The 19,409-nt window shown below is 38.4% G+C and overlaps 1 long non-coding RNA gene across 2 annotated transcripts in view; it reads left to right on the top strand.

The window, feature by feature from the left end:
- LOC106947829 (uncharacterized) overlaps positions 1–17,783 on the top strand; it is a 21,877-nt gene extending 4,094 nt beyond the window's left edge. The window contains exons 2-4 of one of the 2 annotated variants that reach the window (XR_001425052.1): positions 38–79; positions 16,310–16,399; positions 17,698–17,758. This is a non-coding gene — a long non-coding RNA (uncharacterized LOC106947829). Of the gene's footprint in view, positions 1–37; positions 80–16,309; positions 16,400–17,697 lie in introns of both variants that reach the window. The other variant, XR_001425051.1, reaches the window with a different exon arrangement.
- The last annotated feature ends 1,626 nt before the right edge of the window (positions 17,784–19,409 follow it).

Below are 19,409 nucleotides of genomic sequence, written 5' to 3' on the forward strand. Positions count from 1 at the left end.
CCTGAAACTGTGTTTTCTTTAATGTCTTTTTCTGTAGGTTTGACAGGGAGAAAGCTCCTCATTCTGCTACAAAAAACAGGTCAGTAGTTGTTTCTGCTTGGTTTTAAAAGTTTATCTTTTCATTTTTTTAATTTTGAAATTCTGGTTCACAGCGAAACTGTTTACATTATTTTTTGTTTATTAAATTGCATGCAAACAATCTTTAATTGCTTTACTTTTCATGATTTATATTAAAATGTTTGACAAGTTAATTTAACATTTAAAAAATATAAAAAAAATTAATATAGTAGTGAGAATAATTTATGGTGCCAATTCTGAAACAAAATTAGTTGTATTTACAAAAGGATTCGAAAAGAGTAAGCAGCCAGGATGTTATAAGTAAAACTTTATAAACTGTTTTGTGACGCTGCTCTGTTAAAAATAAGGCTGCAAAACCTTGAAGTGAAGTGTGTTGTATTAAAAAAAGTGATAAAATATGCCACCCACAGAGAAAATAAAAAAGCTTCAAGTATTTAAAGGACGTATCTAGAAGGCATCAGGAATACTAAGATTATGAATATTTATTTAACTTTTATAAAACTGTAGTTATTCTAACTTAAGTAATCTAAGTTGTTAAATTAAATTTGAAAGTAGCTAAACTTAACTTGCAAAATCAAGTTAATTAAATGTAATTAAGTTTGTAGTCAAAATTTTAAAATTTGTTGGTTATACAGAAATAAAATCTGTATTTCAAGGATCTACATAGAGGGATCCCATGTATTAAAAGCAGAATCAGTACATTTCTCCTTAGCGTTCATAGACTGCATAGAAATCTAAGATGAAGTCAGTGACAGCTGCGATTAGCTTCCTGAGACAATGGATGACTGATGACCTTTGGTTTACATGCTGCAGAGGAATGAAGGTCCTGCTCACTTTCACTGACTTGTTACTGTAGCTCATTTGTTTTTCCACAGCCTCCAATCGCAGCCACCCCCCAGCCAGGACCAATTAACAGCAACAAACACTCACATCCAGTAAAACACCTCAGCAGCATCCAGCTGGGCCAGATTAGTGGCCCTCCACCTACCCATTGTGCTACCGGGACTTTAAATTAACAGCCACACGTGAGAAAAGACCACCATCTGACTGGAAAAGACCAGTCAGATGTGACTGAAAACTTTTGTTTTCCTGGCGACATGGAAATTGATTTGGTTTTAATAAGGACAATGAACATGAATTCAACCTGAATTTGCTTCAGAGCAGTGATAAATTCAGTTACATGAACTGAACTGTTCCCATTTTGAATGCCAAGCGTCAAACGAACAGTGGCACCACTTCCGCAGGGAAATCCTTGGTTTTGCTTAAAGAGTCAGCAGTTTAAATAATGGAGCCACTTAATTTTTAAAATACATACAGTATTGTAAAAAAAAAAAGGACAACCCATTAAAGAGTCAGTTTGGTGTATAGAGACGTTGTGGAAATCTCACATATGCGCAAAATGCTGGAGGACAAAAAGACACTATTTTCTATTAACAATTACATTAACATAAAACCTGGAGATGTGGGCGTTATTAATTTAGTGCAGTGCACCAAAGCAAAGGGAAAAATAAAATAAAACTGTCAAAGATTATCTCAAAACTGTACATATTTTTCCATTTCCTCTCTTTCTCGGCTGCACTCCTTACAGTCTTGTTGCCATAGCAACTGACTGAGAACAGTTACGCCACTAATGTTACAGAATTCAACACCTGTGTCAACCAGTCTAAACTAAATGAAAAACTTGTTCACCCCCTTCGCCTGTGGGGGCGCTGCACCAAAAACCACTGAAAGAAACGACACAAAAATCTCTAAAGACATGACATGAACTTCCTTCTTCACAAAATGTAAACAGAATTGGAGTCAGATTTTAGCGATTGTAGGATTTTGCTTTCGTCTTTGGCAAAAGACCATGAGTCATTTCTACCACTAGTGCTAAACTAGCAAGTTTGTTTTGGTTGTATTTACCCAGAATGCCCTGCGCTATAGTCCGCTTCCTGCTTTTGGAGCGGTGTCTGGTTCGCTTGATGTTCACATATATTTGAACCGCACTAGAGCTCACCTCAACCGAACCGAGACCGAGATTTGAAAGCGGACTAGAATTCATGTTTTTGGTTTAAGTCAGAGTTCAAGTGCACGTTCACACCTCCCCAAATGAACCGGACTTTCTTGACAAACAAGAGTTGGATTGCAGACTTAAGGCAGATAAGAAGACAAATCAAAGCAAGGAGAAGCAGTCAGAACAGTGGAAGTGATTGGGTTGCAGTAGATCAAACTCTGACAACACGATGCATCTTCGTCACTGTTTGGTGAGGTAGCTGGAAACTAGAAAGACACCAGGGTAGGTCTGTGGCGGCAGATTGGACTGATTACGAGGCTCTGGCTTGTGCTGGTGTGTCTCTGGGCAAATCGGTGTTACGAGCACACATCCAACTCGACTGTTCATCCAAAAGACTGTTTTTGTACCTTCCCAGAACCTAAAATGGTCACGGTGGGAAGGTGGAGGGATGAAAAAGGTTTGAAGACCAGCGGTAGAAGGATGGAGGGGGAGGCAGCTGCAGCCAGAGGATGAATGAGTGCTACTATGTCCTCTGGCTCCAGACTCTGTTCACGTGTGTGTGTGTGTGTGTGTGTGTGTGTGTGTGTGTGTGTGTGTGTGTGTGTTTGTGTGTGTGTGTGTGTTTGAACGGGGCTCCTTGAGGAGAGGCCGACAACCTCTCACGCTCATGCGGACAAGCAGCGATTATTTTTGCGTAAGTCTGAAAAACACACTGCTGCTCAGTTTGGTCCAGTGCAGACACCGTAGGAAATCAGAAAAAGGCTGTGAAGAGTTCAATCTGTTGGATTTAAAGAGTTTAACGTCACGAAGAGACAAAGGACTTTATTAGTTTCAGAGACACTTGTGAGCCTGGATGTATTGTTCCTGTAGATCCTGACGAGTTTCTTTTCATTTTGTACGGCACATTTCAGGTCTTATTCGTTATGTTTCAGTGAGAAAGGCACCTTACTCTTGAATTAACCAGAACAAAGACTTTTGGACTCATGTCCAATGGATAGTTTCAGAGAATGGGGAGTATAATGCTTGGAGAAAACCAATCTATCCAAACCAACAGTTGGCACATTGCAGCTGTGCTGGAGTCTAATTTCTGGAAGTAGGTATGCTGTGACCACTTCCTACTCTGGAGTGGCAGCCATGACATATACCATACATTTGCATTTGCACAGTTCGCTGTATTTATTTCTGGAATTCAGTGGAGCCTTTTTCATTCATAAGACCAGTCAGAACATGTTTTGAGAGAAATCAGTGACATTAAGGCTGGAAAACGTATCATAATATTAGCACTTTTTATCAGTCGATATAGCTCATGATGCTATTATGCTACGCAATTTATCATTATGCTAATGAACCTGTCTTGAGTCACATCTCTGGTTATGTTAAGTAGTTTTAGGTAAATCTCATGTATCACATAGACTACACCACTGCCTTACAGGAAGTATTCACAAATCAAACATGAATCCATTCGTCCAACAGACTGGTGAGTAACAGGACATTGATAGTAAACATATCAGAAGGCCCCTTATTGAAATGCCACACTGAGATAGATATTCAGAAGCAAAGAAACCAGAGTAAATGTGACTGCTAAGAGTCATTGGAGCTATAGATGGTTCTACAAGCAACTGAATCAGGAGTTGTACCATCTCCAGGTTTCACCTTTGTTTAATTACGATAGTATCAATTTATCTGTTAAGTGTTTTTGAATGTACAACCCTAGAATTGAAAGGAGGTGTGCCCTCCATTTCCTGCCAAAAATGCATTTAGGGCTGCATTAACACCAACCCTGTTTGATTGAGTTCAATTAAACTCTGGTTTGTTTGCGTAGAAAGTCCAGTTTGTTTGGGGAGGTTTGAATGCGCTTCATCGAACTCTGATGCGGACCAGTAAAGTGATCTCTGGTCCGCCTACAAACCTCGTTCTCGGCATATGTGAATACCAATCGGATCGGAGAACGTTCCAATGGCAGGAAGCGAACTATGATGCAGGGAATTCTGGGTAAATACAACCAAAACATACGCAAGATTTTAGCGCTAGAAGGAGAAATGGTTCATGGTCTTTTAGCAAAGAAAAGACAAATCCTGCAACATCTAAAATCTGATGCCACTCTATCTTGGTTTGCCTTTTGTGAACAGAGAAGCTGCTCTCAGTGTCTTCAGAGGTTTTTGTGTCGTTTTTTAGAGTAGTTCTTGGTGCAGCGCCCCCACAGGCCAGGAGGGGAACAGGTTTCTCAAATGACTTGGTTGGTTTGACTCAGTGCAATGAGAAACCAAATCATGGCAGCTGAAAATGTAACAAATATTGTAACTTTTGGTCCCCAATCCAACCGAATCTACTGGACAATCAGGTTTGAAAACACCCGAAATGCACAGAGCTATTCTTAATTAGATAAATATTAGACTTGTTCACCAAACCTTCTCCTTCCAGGTTGCATGTTGAAAACACATTGGTTGTTTTTTTAAGGTTTAGGATAATAAAACAATAAAACTGTGGAACAAATGTTAAAATTTTGGTCGCCAATTGAACCGGGTCTACCAGACTATCAGGTGTGAATATATCCATCCGTCCTCTGTCTCTACCTGCCGGTCCTTGCACGCTCTCGGGGAGACTGGTGCCAATCTTTGGCATTCATTGGGCGGATTATATCTTGGATATGCCACCAAACCAAACCATTTGTCACAGGACAATGACCATGTGGACAGTCAATCACACACGCTCGTTTGGGTAATTTAGAGAGACCAATTAACGTAACAGTCGTGTTTGAGCTCAGTATTGGTTATTTTTGATGCTTGGATTTGACGTCTCCCATCTACTCTAAAATCACCAGCTCATGAACCCAAAGCCAGAAGAGCCTGAATTCGTACTCCTCATCCTGGCCGGTTCAAGTCTCCTGAAAAACACAGAGAAAGGAAAAGCAATTTGTCAGGCCAGACTGGCACTTTGTTTTTGAACGTGGAGGAATGTCCGAATCTTAAATATCTTCTCCTCTCAGGGTCTTTCTTCCTTTCCTTCTCATTTCTTCATTTCTGTGTCCCTCTGTAGACCTGTCGCCCCTCCCACTTCGCTCCCCCCTGTCAAAATAAACACGCTGAGAGCTGGCCTTCTCTTCATTCAGACGCTCCAGGTCGACAAGGCTGATTTCAGGCTCCACTGTCTCCAATATGTCTGTGTGTGTTTCACTCTGTAGTATTTGTAACACTCATTGAAAAGCCGCTTTTTTACGTCTCGCCATTGCTCTTCCTCCTCGTTCGGTACCATGATGGTATCTGACATAACCAGCGCTGGGTTTCTCTCCGTTCCTGGCAGATAGAGGGGCCGTCGACCGCTGCTGGGGGAACTTTCCTGGCTCGTGGAAGCTGTCGGACAATCACACCTTTCATGGGCCAGAGAGAACGCCGCCCATCCGCCGGCATACAGGCCCAGGCCAGGGAATTTCTCTCCTTTCATAGACCCTCTCTAGCTCCATTTTCAGTCTCTTTTGCAACTTGTTGAATTCTTAAATCATGTTTGGATTTTCAAAGACATCCCTGGCAAAGACATTTTGAAGGATCTCAGATCAAAATTAGACTGAGCTGAAAGTTCTGATTCAGGAATCTCTTTTCTTTTAAGGGTATTTTCACACCTGATGGTCCAGTAGACTCGGTTTGATTCAGCAACATTTGTTACATTTTCACTGCACTGTGTGAAACGATTCAAACCATTTGAGAAACTTGTTCCCTTCCTTTCCTGTGGTGGCGCTCCACCAAGAACGACTGAAGAAAATGACACAAGCACTTCCTTCTTCACAAAATGGAAACAGAATTGGCGTAGCGTCAGATTTTAGTGGTTGTAGGATTCCTCTTTTGTTAAGAGTACAAGGCATTTCTCCTGCCAGAGCGTTTGTGTTGAATGTATTTACTCAGAATGCTTTGAGGTGTGGTCCACTTCCTGCTTTTGGAGCGTTCTCCGGTCCACTTGCATTCACATCTGCGTTCGAACCGCGTCAGAGTTCACTTCAACCGAATCAAGAGCGAGGTTTTTAGGCAGACCAGAGTTTGCTGTTTTGGTCAATTATACGTCAACACCTCCCCAAATGAACCTTTATCAATCAATCAATCAATCAATCAATCAATCAATCAATCAATCAATCAATCAATCAATCAATCAATCAATCAGTCATATTTGTTTGGATCACACATTTCAGTAACAAGGCAGTTTAAAGTGCTTTACATCTTCTAGACAAACAGACTAGAGTTTGATTAAAGCTGTAACTGCACCCATAATGTTTTATAGACTCAAAAGGTTTGGTTGTGGTAATTTAGCAAAGACAACCTAATTTCTTAATAATCTTTTTCTGTTTACCTTCCTTGATCTCCGCAAATTTCCTCCCCACATCTTTCTCCTCAAGATTTAACTCTGTGGGTCAACAAAGCCACCTTTTCATGGTTTATAATTAGCATCACCTTCGCTGGGCCGCGGCTTGTAGCAGAGGCCGTCCTGAGGAGAGAGCGAGAGAGAGAGATTTTCTAAACTTGACCCTGAATTAGTAGGTTCTGTGAAGACCGATTTGGAAAGGCTCGGTTTGGAGGCATGAGAGGCGCAGTTGTGATGTTGAGTTGTGTGCTTCCCGTAAGGGTGGTGAGTAGCTTTATTCAAAGAGCAGCTGTAAAAAGGCCAAAAAAAGATCAAATCAGCGTGGAGGAAGCTCAGAGGGACGACAGCAGCGGTAAGGGCAACCTGGGACGTGGAAAACATTAAACACCGTTTCAAACATTTGGAGAATTTATGGGCGTCCTGGGAGAACATCACAGAGCAAATCTTCAAAGTGCCAACTGAATGAAAACGGCTAGAAAGCAAGCAAGTTTGATTCCAACTTGTCAAGCTGCAGGAACGCAAAGCAGACACAATTTAACGACTCAGAGACACTTTTGTGCCTGAACATGATCAACCCGTACTCAGTTTTCTGACGTAGAGACCGTAAATGAAGCTTCAAGGCGAAAGTAACGGACAATCGTCGGATCCCAGACGTGGATAGAGGTGGAGACAGGATGTCATCAGTGCAATAAGTTTGTTCTCGCTCCTGAATATTCCACGATCAGCTGTTAGGAAAGTGGAAAGGGAACAACTGCAATTCAGCTAATAAGTGGTAGGCTTGTTAAATCACAGAGTGGGAACACCGAATGCTGAGGAAGACGAAGTCAGCAACTTTCTGCAGTTATTGGATCTTAAGGTCAGGGTTAGTGAGAAACCCTACGACTTTTCTACTTCCACTCCTGGCTTCGGAAAACCTTTCTGTTTATCTGTTTAACTTTGAAATAAGAAATTTATCTCCATAGAACGAACTGAACACGTAGTTTTACCAAACATTCAGTGGCAATCGTGTTCCTTATTCGCCTATTTAGATTATTTGTTCTTTACGACAAATCACAAACAATTAAGATAATCCTAGTTTAAAATGCCATAAATTTAAAGTGGTAGTGTAATAAAACATTCCACAACAACCACCTGAAAGTCATTTAGTCGTCTTTCAATTCAGAGTGAATGTAACGGAAAAGGTTCAATAAAAGCTCCACAGCTTGATTTGAGGAGGATGCTGCTGTGTGTAAATTAAAGTGTCATCAGCGTAAACATGTTATTTATCTGCTGCTGGTTGCTGTTCCAACTCATTTTGAAAAACAGGATAAACCCTCCAGCCCAATTACAGCGTGTTTACATTTAGTTGTCTACACTGAGATATTTAAATGTCAAGGTCTGAAAATCTCTCAAGAATCTCAGTGGATTACACTGAGTTTTTACTGATTGTTTGTATTATAAGCAGTTTTGTTTGACTGTTGGTAACATAAAGTATGTAGTTTAAAGACTAAATTCAGGGTGGGCACACTTTCGCTAATTGCTGAGCTATTTTTCTTTATTATTGCTTTAGCATTTTTGCTAATATTGAAAATGTTTAGCATACTTAACTTCGTTTAAATGATTGTTTTGATGAATTTTAAAGCAATAAATTACTTGGCTGTCTTGTAAAATTTTGACACCTACATTGAAGTTTTGAATATCGACTATTAAGAATATTTGAAGTAGTTAGCCATTAACTCATGCTCTTATTTTGAAGTGACTGTGCAGAAGTTCTGTTTCCTCTCCTTTCCCAGCTAATGTTTATTCTTACCCAGAATGCATCAGTAAACTGTTTAAAATCTACTGATGTCCTTTGTGTTTTCTGACCAAAACCCTGTTTTGCTAACCAAGTTAGCAAAACTCAGCAACTGTAACAGTGAAGCTGTGAATGGAAGTGAATCACTTTCGGAAGCGCCACTTCTCAGATCGGCTATGCAATAAAAATATGAGACATGGTTGAATTTAACTCTTTAGGATTAACTTCTGCTAATGGTGTAGCGCATTAGCATTTGCAAAGCTAGTGTTTATGATTAGTGTTTCAGCATTAAAACAGCTTATTTTTTAGCTAGCGGTGCTTACCACTGCTTAAGTATGTAATTGACAAATAGTAGTCAACGTGGTTGAATTTAGCACCTTACAGGTAGCTTTTGCAAAACATCATGAGGGTGTAGCACATTAGCATGAGCAAAGCTAGTGTTCACGATTAGTGTTTTAGTGTTAGCACAGCTTGTTTTTAGTTAGCGGTGCCCAGGTTTGTCATTCACACGTGGTGTCAATGACAACATGGTTGAATTTAGTTTGTTAGCAAAAGTTTCCGCTAAATAACTTGACATCAGAGTGACTACGACTTTACCGTTAGCGCTGCTGTTTAGTTAGCCATCCCCACCAATGACTAAAAGACAAAAAAATGGTCAGAAAGTGTGTGAATTTTCATTCCCATAGTTAGTCCTGTCGCAGGTAAACAAAGAGACGTTCCTCCATGTGGAGACAGTCCTGAAGACGTGCTGCGGGATAAAAACACACTGACCTGGAGAACCTTTTGGGTGGGGCCGGTCCTGCAGAGCAGTCTTGCATCCTGGTTTCACGTCAGCCTCTTTAATTCCTTCCAGGAACCTGTCACGATTTTCATGGTGTTCGCAAGGAGTGCTTATGCATGACTCATACAAACATTTACCTCATATAACTTCTGTTTCCCCTTCCCATCTTTTTGCCTCTTTTGCTGTCTTTTGTGGCAGACTCAAAAATTCGCCTTCTCTTTTAAGTGGAAATCCATATGTTTGTTTTGTGGATTGATATTGTAGCTGCTTTCCATGCAAGAATGCAGATCTTGTCTCTTTAGCACGGTCTGCTGGGTTTTTAGTTTCCTCACCTGGTTTATACCAGAACATCCAACCAAGCTGAAATGTTTTCTGCTTTCTGTGTAAACCTCATCGTTTACACCAATCAGAAGAAGAAGTGTTTCTGTCATGAAAGCTGCTTTTTGATGAATCCTACTTGCTTCTGAGTCCCAGTTTGGATCAGTGATCTCATTCAGGATGAAGCTTCCAGTCAACGAGCGTATAACCAGGATAAAATCAGGCATTTCCAGGCCTTTCAGTGTCAACATTTGAAAGACAAACAAGAAGCATCTTGACAGAAACTAAATACCATCACTCAAGGCTTTAGACTAACTTTTGCACTGGTTTCCATGGTTTACTACAGGTTTTTTTTTAATTCACTGTCCAATTAAGGTAATATTGACATGTAAACCATAAATTAATCTAGTAAACATAAAGTTCTTTTTTTGAAGGAGAATTACTGAAAAGTAAACACTTTTCAGTGTTTACAATTTCTATGAGCTGGAATTTAAAGTGAACTTATTATTCAAAGTGAACATTTTCCATGTTTTATACTTTTTATACTTCGCCTAAAAACAGGCCCACCGCTTAAAAACACCCGACCATTTTTATTAATAAGTTAATGTTTTTTAGTGTCTGGAAAATAAGCCATTTCAAAAACCTTTGGACTGTAGCATCACAAATCAGCAGCTAGTGCCCGTTGCCTAGCAACCCCAGGGAAGCCCGTTACCTAGCAACCCGAGCTGAGCCTTTTTACCGCTCAGAGAAAAGTGGAAGAGACAAGTGTTTTGTTGTTGGCTTACATCCAGAAACCACGTGCTGCATCTGTGGTGGTTGTGCAGGAGGTCCCACTTCTGCTTTTCAAAGACGTACGGTTGTATAATTGCGCATCTGTTTTGCAGCTATTTTCACGTGTCAGTGTAAGTGTTGAGTTGGGAGGATGTGACAAATATCTTAGTAAATTTTTACATAAGACAATAATTCTTATTTAACTTCATTAGAATTAATGAAAAGTATTAGTTCCTTAGGCAGATAAATGTACAAGACATTTTTCCAATGTTTTAAGTCAATTAATCTGCCAATGGAACTAGAACTTTTTCATCAATTTTGAGGAATTACTAGTTACTTTTAAGTTAGATTCAGTTTATTTGCACTATAAACTAGACCAAAATTACTTTGGTGAGATTTTATATTTCTGCATTTTTTGCCCTTTTCTCTGCAGTCATGTTGATGTGAGTGATTGAACCCTGCGATGTAGTGGTCCGTTTGAGCTGGAGTTAAATCCAGCAGCGTTTGGCCCGGTTACAGCAGCTGTGAGCAGCAAGCAGAACGTCTGTTCAGAACAAACAGAGCAGAGCTGGGATGTAACTGGTCGGACTGGTTTCCCTTCAGAGATCAGTGATGCTTCAGGAAACACCGAGACGCAGCTGGAGGTTTTATTTCTATGAGTTTACGTTTTCATCCATGATAGAGAGCAACAGAAAAACAACATAAAAAACTGGATGTTTTGTAAAATCACTTTTGTAAAGCCAACAGGTTTCGTTAATCTTTGTGTCCTCATGTGACCCGTCTTCAATGATGAAATGCCAAATTTACTCTTACAAAGAGAAGATGATAATTTGAACTGTTAATTTAACATCATTCAGCCTTTTTCAGATTAACAGTTTATCACTTTTATAGCAGCTGCCTTTTCTCCCTCCCTCTGGATTTTGTTTGAAGTTGAATGAGGCCGGCAGATCTAAATGAAACGCTTTGTTTGCTTGTGAAGACGGTTAATTAAAACTCATTAAAGTATGGAACTTTTATTTTTTTAAAATCCAACTTTTGTCCATATCTATTAAAGCTGTCGCCATGTTGTGACAGTTTGCTATGAGACAGATAATCTGATAAAAATAATCTCCTCTTCCTCCCACTGCTTCTGATGGTAAGAAAAACAACCAATCAGAGCCAGGAGGTGGGTCTTAACGCTGTCAATCATCCTCCTGTAAATTGCAAGGTTATTACAGTGAACTGAAATTAACAAAATAACCAAAATTTTAATTGAGAAAACATTTTCATTAGCTGAAATAAATAAAAATGGTAACTAATGAAGAAAATGATAACTAACTGGAACCTTTATAAAACTAAAACATACTGAAATTACAGATTTTTTTTCGTTTTTGTGTTTATAAATCTATTAATAGCCTTTCGAATTGAAGTGAAATGGATTTTTTTGTCAGATTTTGTTAAATTTCAGCACTCCGTAGTCTTCATGGCGGCACCAAAAGTTAGGAGAAAAAGCCAAAGTCATTCGGTTTATCAACAATAACTGAATGAATTTTTAAAAAATTGTTTTCATTTCCATTTGATGTGTACATGATCACAATATTTTTTAATTCTGCTCCTAAATGTTAATCGAATCTACTACTATTGATAGTAAAAACTATCAAACACTCTAACAACTAATTAAAACTAACTGATGGAGACATCATTCAAGGTTATTACAGTTAACTAACTAAAACTACAGAAACTGAAACTGAGAGAACATTTTTAAGTGAAATAAATAAAAACAGTATTTAGTGGAACTATATTGTGCATTTATAAAACTAAAACATACCAAAATTATAATATTCCTAATTTTCCTGTTTTTTAATTTAGTAATTAGCCTTTGAACTGATGTGAAACAGATTTTGTTTCCCCAACACAAACAGTTTGCGTCAGCTGAAGCAAAATGTCCAGCATTTTGTATAAGTCCACAAAATATTTTGCAGATTTATCAATATTTTATATTCAATAAAGTTTAACAAAAGTTGGTTGTTTAACAATAATTGAATAATTTTTTAGAAAATGGTTGTGTTGACTATTCATTACCAATCGATAACCACAATACTTTCACCTTTTTAATATGAAAAACTAAAACCAACACTATAACTAATAGGAACTACACAAAAGCTAAACCATTTTTAAACAACAATAACTGATAAAAACACGCCATAAGGACGCATTAAAACTAACTGAATTAGACAAAAAGTCACAACGAAATAAAACTAAACCACATTGAAAACCCCAAAACTATTATAATCTTGCGACTGACAACATAATACCAGGAACCTTTTCTTCGCCTATATTTCATATACAGTAAATTTCATCTACTGTATATAAAAAGATAAAGACTCTCCTTTTCCTGAGCCATTTCAGAGAGCAGCTGCTCCGCTCCTGGAGTTTACACGTGGCTGCTGAAATTCTGCTACACACACACACAATTTCCCACAAACATGCCATAAATAGATAATACGCATAAATCAGTCATTTACACAAGGTTTCTTACACTTTTCACACACACACACGCTCCCTGTTGGGGTCTGCTGCTCAGACGGGACAAAATTAGCGACATGGCGGGTAATTTTTCAGTCAACCAAACCAAATAAATAACACCACCATTCATTCACTTTTCTTTCCGCAGCTGGTTTCCTTCTCCTGCTGAGAAATCGGAGAAAACACTCAGATGAAAAATGAAAAGCAACTCCAAAAAGCGCTGAGATCCAGGTTTAGATCCAACGCTTGTTAAATAGTAACAGTTTTTCCACATGATCTTCTAAATATCCTTCTATTGTTGCTTCCTTCCTTCAGGTCCTTAATAAATCAGTTAATCACTTTCTAAATTAATCTAGCAACATTTATCATAGCAGACCTGTTTGTATGTTTCCTTCAGTCTTTGCTACTTCCTTCCTTTCCTCCACCATGTTTATTGTTTTTGAATTTTGAACTGTTATTTTTAGTGTTATCGCCCTCTAGTGGCTGGTCACAGGTAGATAGGTATTTTTTTAATTAAACATTTCAGTATTCTTGCCTGAAAAAAGTTACTTTCTGGATGTTTTTGAAATGGCTCATTTTCCAGACACCAAAAATCATCAACTTATCAAAAACTGCTTTGGTGTTTCTTCTTAAGCGTTTGTCTGTTTTTAGAAACCCAATATTTTTATCGCCCCCTATTGGCCAGTCACAGGTAGTTTGTCATGTTTTACTGAGAATTTTAATGTTCTTGCCTGGAAAAAAGTTACTTTCTGGATGTTTTTGAAATGGCTAATTTTCCAGACATTTTCTTATTTTTGAATGTGAAGCTACTATTTTTACTGTTACTGCCCCCTAGTGGCAGGTAAATGGTAATTTGAGTGTCATCACCTCTACTGGCCAGTCACAAGTAATTTGGCATTTCTTGTTGAAAATTTCAATATTCTTGGTTGAAAAATTAACATTCTTGTGGTTTGTAAAAACAAAAATTTTCTTATTTTGAATTTTGAGGTGTCATGGTTAGTGTTACTGCCCCCTAGTGGCCGATAAAGGGTAGTTTGACATTTTTTATTGAGCATTTTAATATTCTTGGCTGAAAAAGTTACACTTGTGAAACTAGACATTTTCATATTTTTGCATTTTGAGCTTTTTTTTAGCGTTACTGCCCCTAGGGGCCAGACACAGGTAGTTTGGCATTTGTATTGAGAATTTTAATATTCTTCCCCCAGAAAGCCAAGAAATATTTTCATCAGTTTGAGAGAAAAATGAACCTTATCTTGATTGGTGTCATTATTTCCTCAATGTGACAGAATTTTGCGCTGCTAACATCCAAACAGATTTAAGCGTTTCCTCATCTTTTCAGTGATATTTTGTGCAAACAGAAACCGAAACGTCTCTGCGGCTCCGTGAGAGCGATGGTGCGTTTTGGATGCAGAGAAAGACGTAAAATGAAGTGCATCAATGGAGGAAGTGTCCTGCTGCAGATGCAGTGAGGGTCCAGTGCAAGGCAAACAGAACGGGTCCAGTTCGGTTCATTTCCTCTCCTGAAAACAGAGAGGGAAAAGACCCAAAGTTAGCGCCGCTACATCCTCGGGCCTGTTTCCCTCAAAACATCCGCTGCATGAATCCAACGTCTTATTTACCGAGCGCGCTGCCTCCACTCGTCGACGTCTCTGCTCTCCCACGCCTCCCCTCCGTATGCAAGCGGGTCAAAATCTCCGAAGGGTTCTGGTTACCGTGGTGGGTCACTACCAAACCGCCATGACTCAAAAAGCCCTCTGATTGCTCAACGGGCAAAAACTACAGGGCAGAACAAATAAACAACCAGGGATCATAAGGAGCTATTTTTAGTTTCACTGGCTGAAAGAACTTAGTGTGAAAAAAATTAATATATTCATCAACAACCCGACGGCTCAGCGACAACACGGCTCAAAATTTAGTAGCAGCACTTCATTGAAGGGTGGTGCCCTTCCAAAAAGTTCACATGTGAAAGTCACATGTGAATTTCACATGTAAAAGCACAATTATGGGCAAGATTTTGGAACATTTCGTGGTTAAAAACACATGGACCCTATGTATTCACTTGTGTATCTACATATAGAATATGTGATACACATGTGAAACACATGTAAAAGCACATGTATAAGTGTGATTTTGGAACATTTCGTGGTAAAAACCCATGTGATTGCATTGTTTTCACATGGATTTCACATGTGTGACCACTTCCCCTTCACGTGTTGTATCCATGTTTCACATGTTTTCATGTGTATCACATGTGATACACTTGAAATATGCACAGCAAATTTGGAAGTTTTCCATCAACTCCTACAGAGTTAAATTCAACGCTTATAGAAATATAGAAAGTGTCTATATTGGTCCACTCTGGATGGTGTAGAAGTTACACTTTTGAAAGTGTTATTTGTGATAGAGTTGAATCAACACTCATACTAGTTGAAATCAAACACACTTCAGTGTTAATCTACCCAGCACTAGTGTATTTTGTCAAAAGTTAACACTATCAACGTGTTAATCTAACACAGAATGGCACAGAATGGTGTAAAGTATATACTAACATAGAAATCTGAGTTTTGAAATATTACTGGCAGGGTGTGCTGTGGTTAACCCCTGGTTAAGCACAACCCACATATGGAGGCTCTAGTTTTCAATGCGGCTGTTGTGGGTTCACTTCCCGGTCTTCCCCTTCTCTCATTACCCACTTTTTTGTCAATTTACTATCAAATAAAAGCCACTAGACCAATTAAAATCTATTTCATGTGTATCACATATTCAATATGTGGTACATGTGAATCACATGTGAAAACATTTGAATCACATGGGGTTTTACCACAAAACATTCCAAAATCACGTATTCATGTGCTTTGACGTGTTTCACATTGTTCACATGTGAATATTTGTGTGGACCGCGTGTATATTCATGTGGTACATGATGTTCACATGTGATTTACACAAATGCTACTAGATAGTAAATTTTACACATCATAGGTATACTAAAATATTTTAATTTTATCTAAAATTTTCAAGTCAAACCACAGAAAAAAATATTATTACTGATCTTTCTAGACACTGTATTTAGAAATGTAGCTAGCTACCGATGCTACTAGCTAGTAGAGTGTAAATTTGACAAATTAAATGTATATTAAAGGTATATTTTAATCTGATTTGAAATTTTCAAGTCAAATCACAGAAAAAAAACTTGCTTCCTCAATCCTATTACTGATGTCACTAGATATTTTATCTAGAAATTTAGTGAGATTTTAATGCTATTTGCTGGTAGTATGTCAATTTTCCATGTTATTTTAATTTAGTCTAAACTTTCCCTACAAAATTTTAGAAGACGTTTTGAGTCAAACCACAGTAAAAGACTTTATTTCTCAATCCTATTACTGATATAATTGTAGCTAGAAATGTAGCTTGCTACAAATGCCACCAGCTAATAGTGGGTAAATTTTACATATTAAAGGTATATTTTAATTTAATCTAAAAATTTTCCTTCAATTTTTTAGAAGACTAACAGAAAAATGTTCTTCCTCAATCCCATAATTGAACTTTTTGGTCAGAAATTGAGGGTTTTTGCCTCAGAAAGCGTCCATGTTTGTAGAAACCGTTGCTCTAATGAAGTGAGCTGCTACACCCAGAGTTAACTTTTCCACAGCATTCCTAAATGGGTTCAAATAATAAGATAAAGCATTTTCTTTCCCTCTATCCTCCATCTCCCTGTTCTGTGTTTCTGCCCATTGTTCAGGTTCAGGTGCTGCGGCGGCGGGTTAATGGATAACCTTGGGCTCGGCGCTGGCGGGGAGCGAGGGGAGGAGGCGGCCGCCATGAAGAAACGGTGACATTTCACTGCCATTATTCATCCGTGCTTTGTTCCCGCGGCGCAGAGAAGTGTTTGCACTGGGATGGAGCGCAGGGCGGAGGGATGAATGGGGCAGGGTGTGGAAGTGAAGGGGTTGATTGGGGGGATTGAGAGGTGAAGAAGTCATGGGGTTAAAATGTGAGACACTTATGAGGAGAGGATAAGGCAGACAAAGGCCTCTGTGTTTCTGCCCTGCTATCTCTGCCTGTAAATCCTGACTTTTTCCTTCCCTGTTTTTTGTTGCCGTGATGGTTTTTCTCTTGAATTCACGCACACGCATGCGCCGCTCAGATGTTTACCTGGTGTGTTTGAACAATATGTTGGATGGGAGGAGGGAGAACAGCTAAGGAGGAGCAAGGATGTTCGCCTTGTCTGCTTAGACGGCTGCAAACAAGGAAAAAACCTGTCGGCCGCAAAAAGTTTTATTGTTTTATTTTCCCAAACCTTACAAAAACACCAGATGAGTTTTCAACATGCAGATCAGAAGGATAAGGTTTGGTGAACAGGTCTAATATCTGTCTAATTAAGAATCGTACTGTATATTTAGGCTGTTTTCACGCCTGATTGTCCAGTAGATTAATTTTGATTGGGGACAAAAGTTGCAACATTTGTTACATTTTCAGCTGCTGCACCGAATCAAACCAACTAACCAATTTGAAAAACCTGTTCCCTTTCTCACCTGTGGGGGCGCTGCAACAAGAAATACTGAAAAAAAGACACAAAAACCTCTGAAGAAGACGCTGAGCACAACTTTGTTCTTCACGAAACGTAAACAAAAATGGAGTAGCTCCAGATTTTAGCAGATGTAGGATTCCCTTGGTTCTTTCTTTCAGTCTTCCTTTTTTTCTTTTTTTCTCTCTTTCATTCTCTCTTCTCTCTCTTTTTCCTTGTTTGTTTTCATTTTCTATCTTTATTTCTTTTTCTTTTACTCTTTGTCTTTTCTATATTTTTTCTTTTTCTTTGCTTTTTCCTTTTTTGATATATTGGTGAAAAATACCTACTTTTCTGATCCAATTGCATTTTTTTACCTTTAAAAAAGCTGCGATAATATTCAGAACATTGAAAAAAAATTAATCTGTAATCCTAAGATTCAATCATATTCAAAATAAATTTTAAATCTTAAATAAAGTGACATAAGTCTTCACCTTGATGTCAACTGTACACTTCAGATAAAAATGCAAACACCCAAGAACAGGTTTAATGCATTTAATTTAAATATTTAATGTGTAGAAGTCAGAAGAAAGATCTGACTAATTTTGACTGTTTTTGGAAAGGTTGCCAGGGGAAACCACGATGCTGCAGCCATAATGAGAGGGAACCTGTCTGCAAGCTGAATATTACTCAGTCAAATGCTTCTGTGTCTGAAAGGTAAAACGTAAACCAAACTGGACTCCACAGTGGTTCATTTATCTACAACAGGATGGCCAAAAAACAGAGCGATAATAAGATGTTGCAATGGGCCAAAGTCCAGAACTCAACCCGAAATACTGTGCTGGGATCCAGACGTAATTCGAGTTTGTATCACAGCAGAGGTGTGTTGCATTTCTTAGTCATTGCATTTATTATTATTATGGGATGGTTCTGACTGTGATACTCCCACAGTACTGGATTTGGATCAGAGCTTTAGTTGCTCTGTGTGGTGAATCTCTGCTTCTTCACAGCCTCGGTAAAATGTCAGACTTTTGTGATAAAAAATTAAAAATTTATATAATTTAAAAAGTGTTTTTGACATTAAATCTGACATATAAATAAAATAGTTAATATCTAAGAAGTGCAGGGTATGTAAAATATGAAAAGCTGCGATAATCTGGTTGCCCAAAAGTTAGCGTCACTAACGTTACATATGCTAACGCTACAGAACTAATTATTAACATTAGTTTTACTAATGCTAACCGCTAAATCCACTGTATTTAGCGGAAGCTAATGCTAACGCACTGACTTTAATGCTAATTATATCTGCCCTTGTAAGACTACAATTCTTGAGAACCAATTTAATTTTAATATTAGAATCTTTATATTCTATAACACCTTTAGATTGTATATCTTGTTCTCTACTGTTTTATTTTGTTTCTGTATGTTTCTTGTTTGAAATCATAATAGTGAAAAAAGAGAGGCAGAGAGGGAGAGAAGGAAAGTGAGGAGAGGAAACAGAACTGCTGCATAAACAGACTTCAAAATAAGAGCATGAATATTAATGTCTACTTGAAGAATTCTTAAAGGGGCAGTATTATGTAAAATCACCTTTTTTAGCTTTACATCGTGTTATGTTATTCCCGCGACTAAAACATACATGGAGTGCTGCTTTGATTATTTCATGTATGTTTGAGAAATAATTGAATCTCCATGGCAACCATTCAGCTGTGAAACTCCTGGGTGGACCTAGCTCCGCCTTCGAGGACGAAGCTCCTCCCCCCCAGTCAGCTCCTTCAGACTAGCCAGCAGCAATTAGCAAACACCTGGTGGAGCTGCTGAACTCGTTATAGGAGCTACTGCTCAGTGAAACGCTGGTAAAAATGTCGTTAAGGGGTCAATAGAGGAGCCATGTTGGGATGACTTCCTGAAGGCGGAGCTTCAGAACGAACACGAGATTTTAAAGAGACAGAGGCCCAATTTCAAATTGTTCAATTACTAAGTTATATTTGTTATATACATCATTTTTATAATAACTGAAGGTAACATAGTTAGTTAATTGTGCTATGATCCTGGAAAACACGCAACACCGCCCCTTTAAGAGACAATAACCAAAACTTTAAGTCATGTTTAAATGAAAGCTTACAAATTAGCGCTTTAGGATTTATCAAGCTAAGTGTGCTAAATGTTTTCAAAAGTTAGCAAAAACTACAAACAAAGTATTCTCACCACTGATGACATTCAAAAAATATTCACTTAAATGATGCTAAACAACAAACTCCACCTGACTACATCTCCATATGAGTCAGTGGATGTGTTGATGTGCTACCTGTACGCAGTGGGGGTATCTTCTCAG

The sequence above is a fragment of the Poecilia latipinna genome, unplaced genomic scaffold, assembly GCF_001443285.1.
Source record: "Poecilia latipinna isolate Pla-1442-1.1 unplaced genomic scaffold, P_latipinna-1.0 Scaffold15, whole genome shotgun sequence".
Classification (NCBI taxonomy): Eukaryota; Metazoa; Chordata; class Actinopteri; order Cyprinodontiformes; family Poeciliidae; genus Poecilia; species Poecilia latipinna.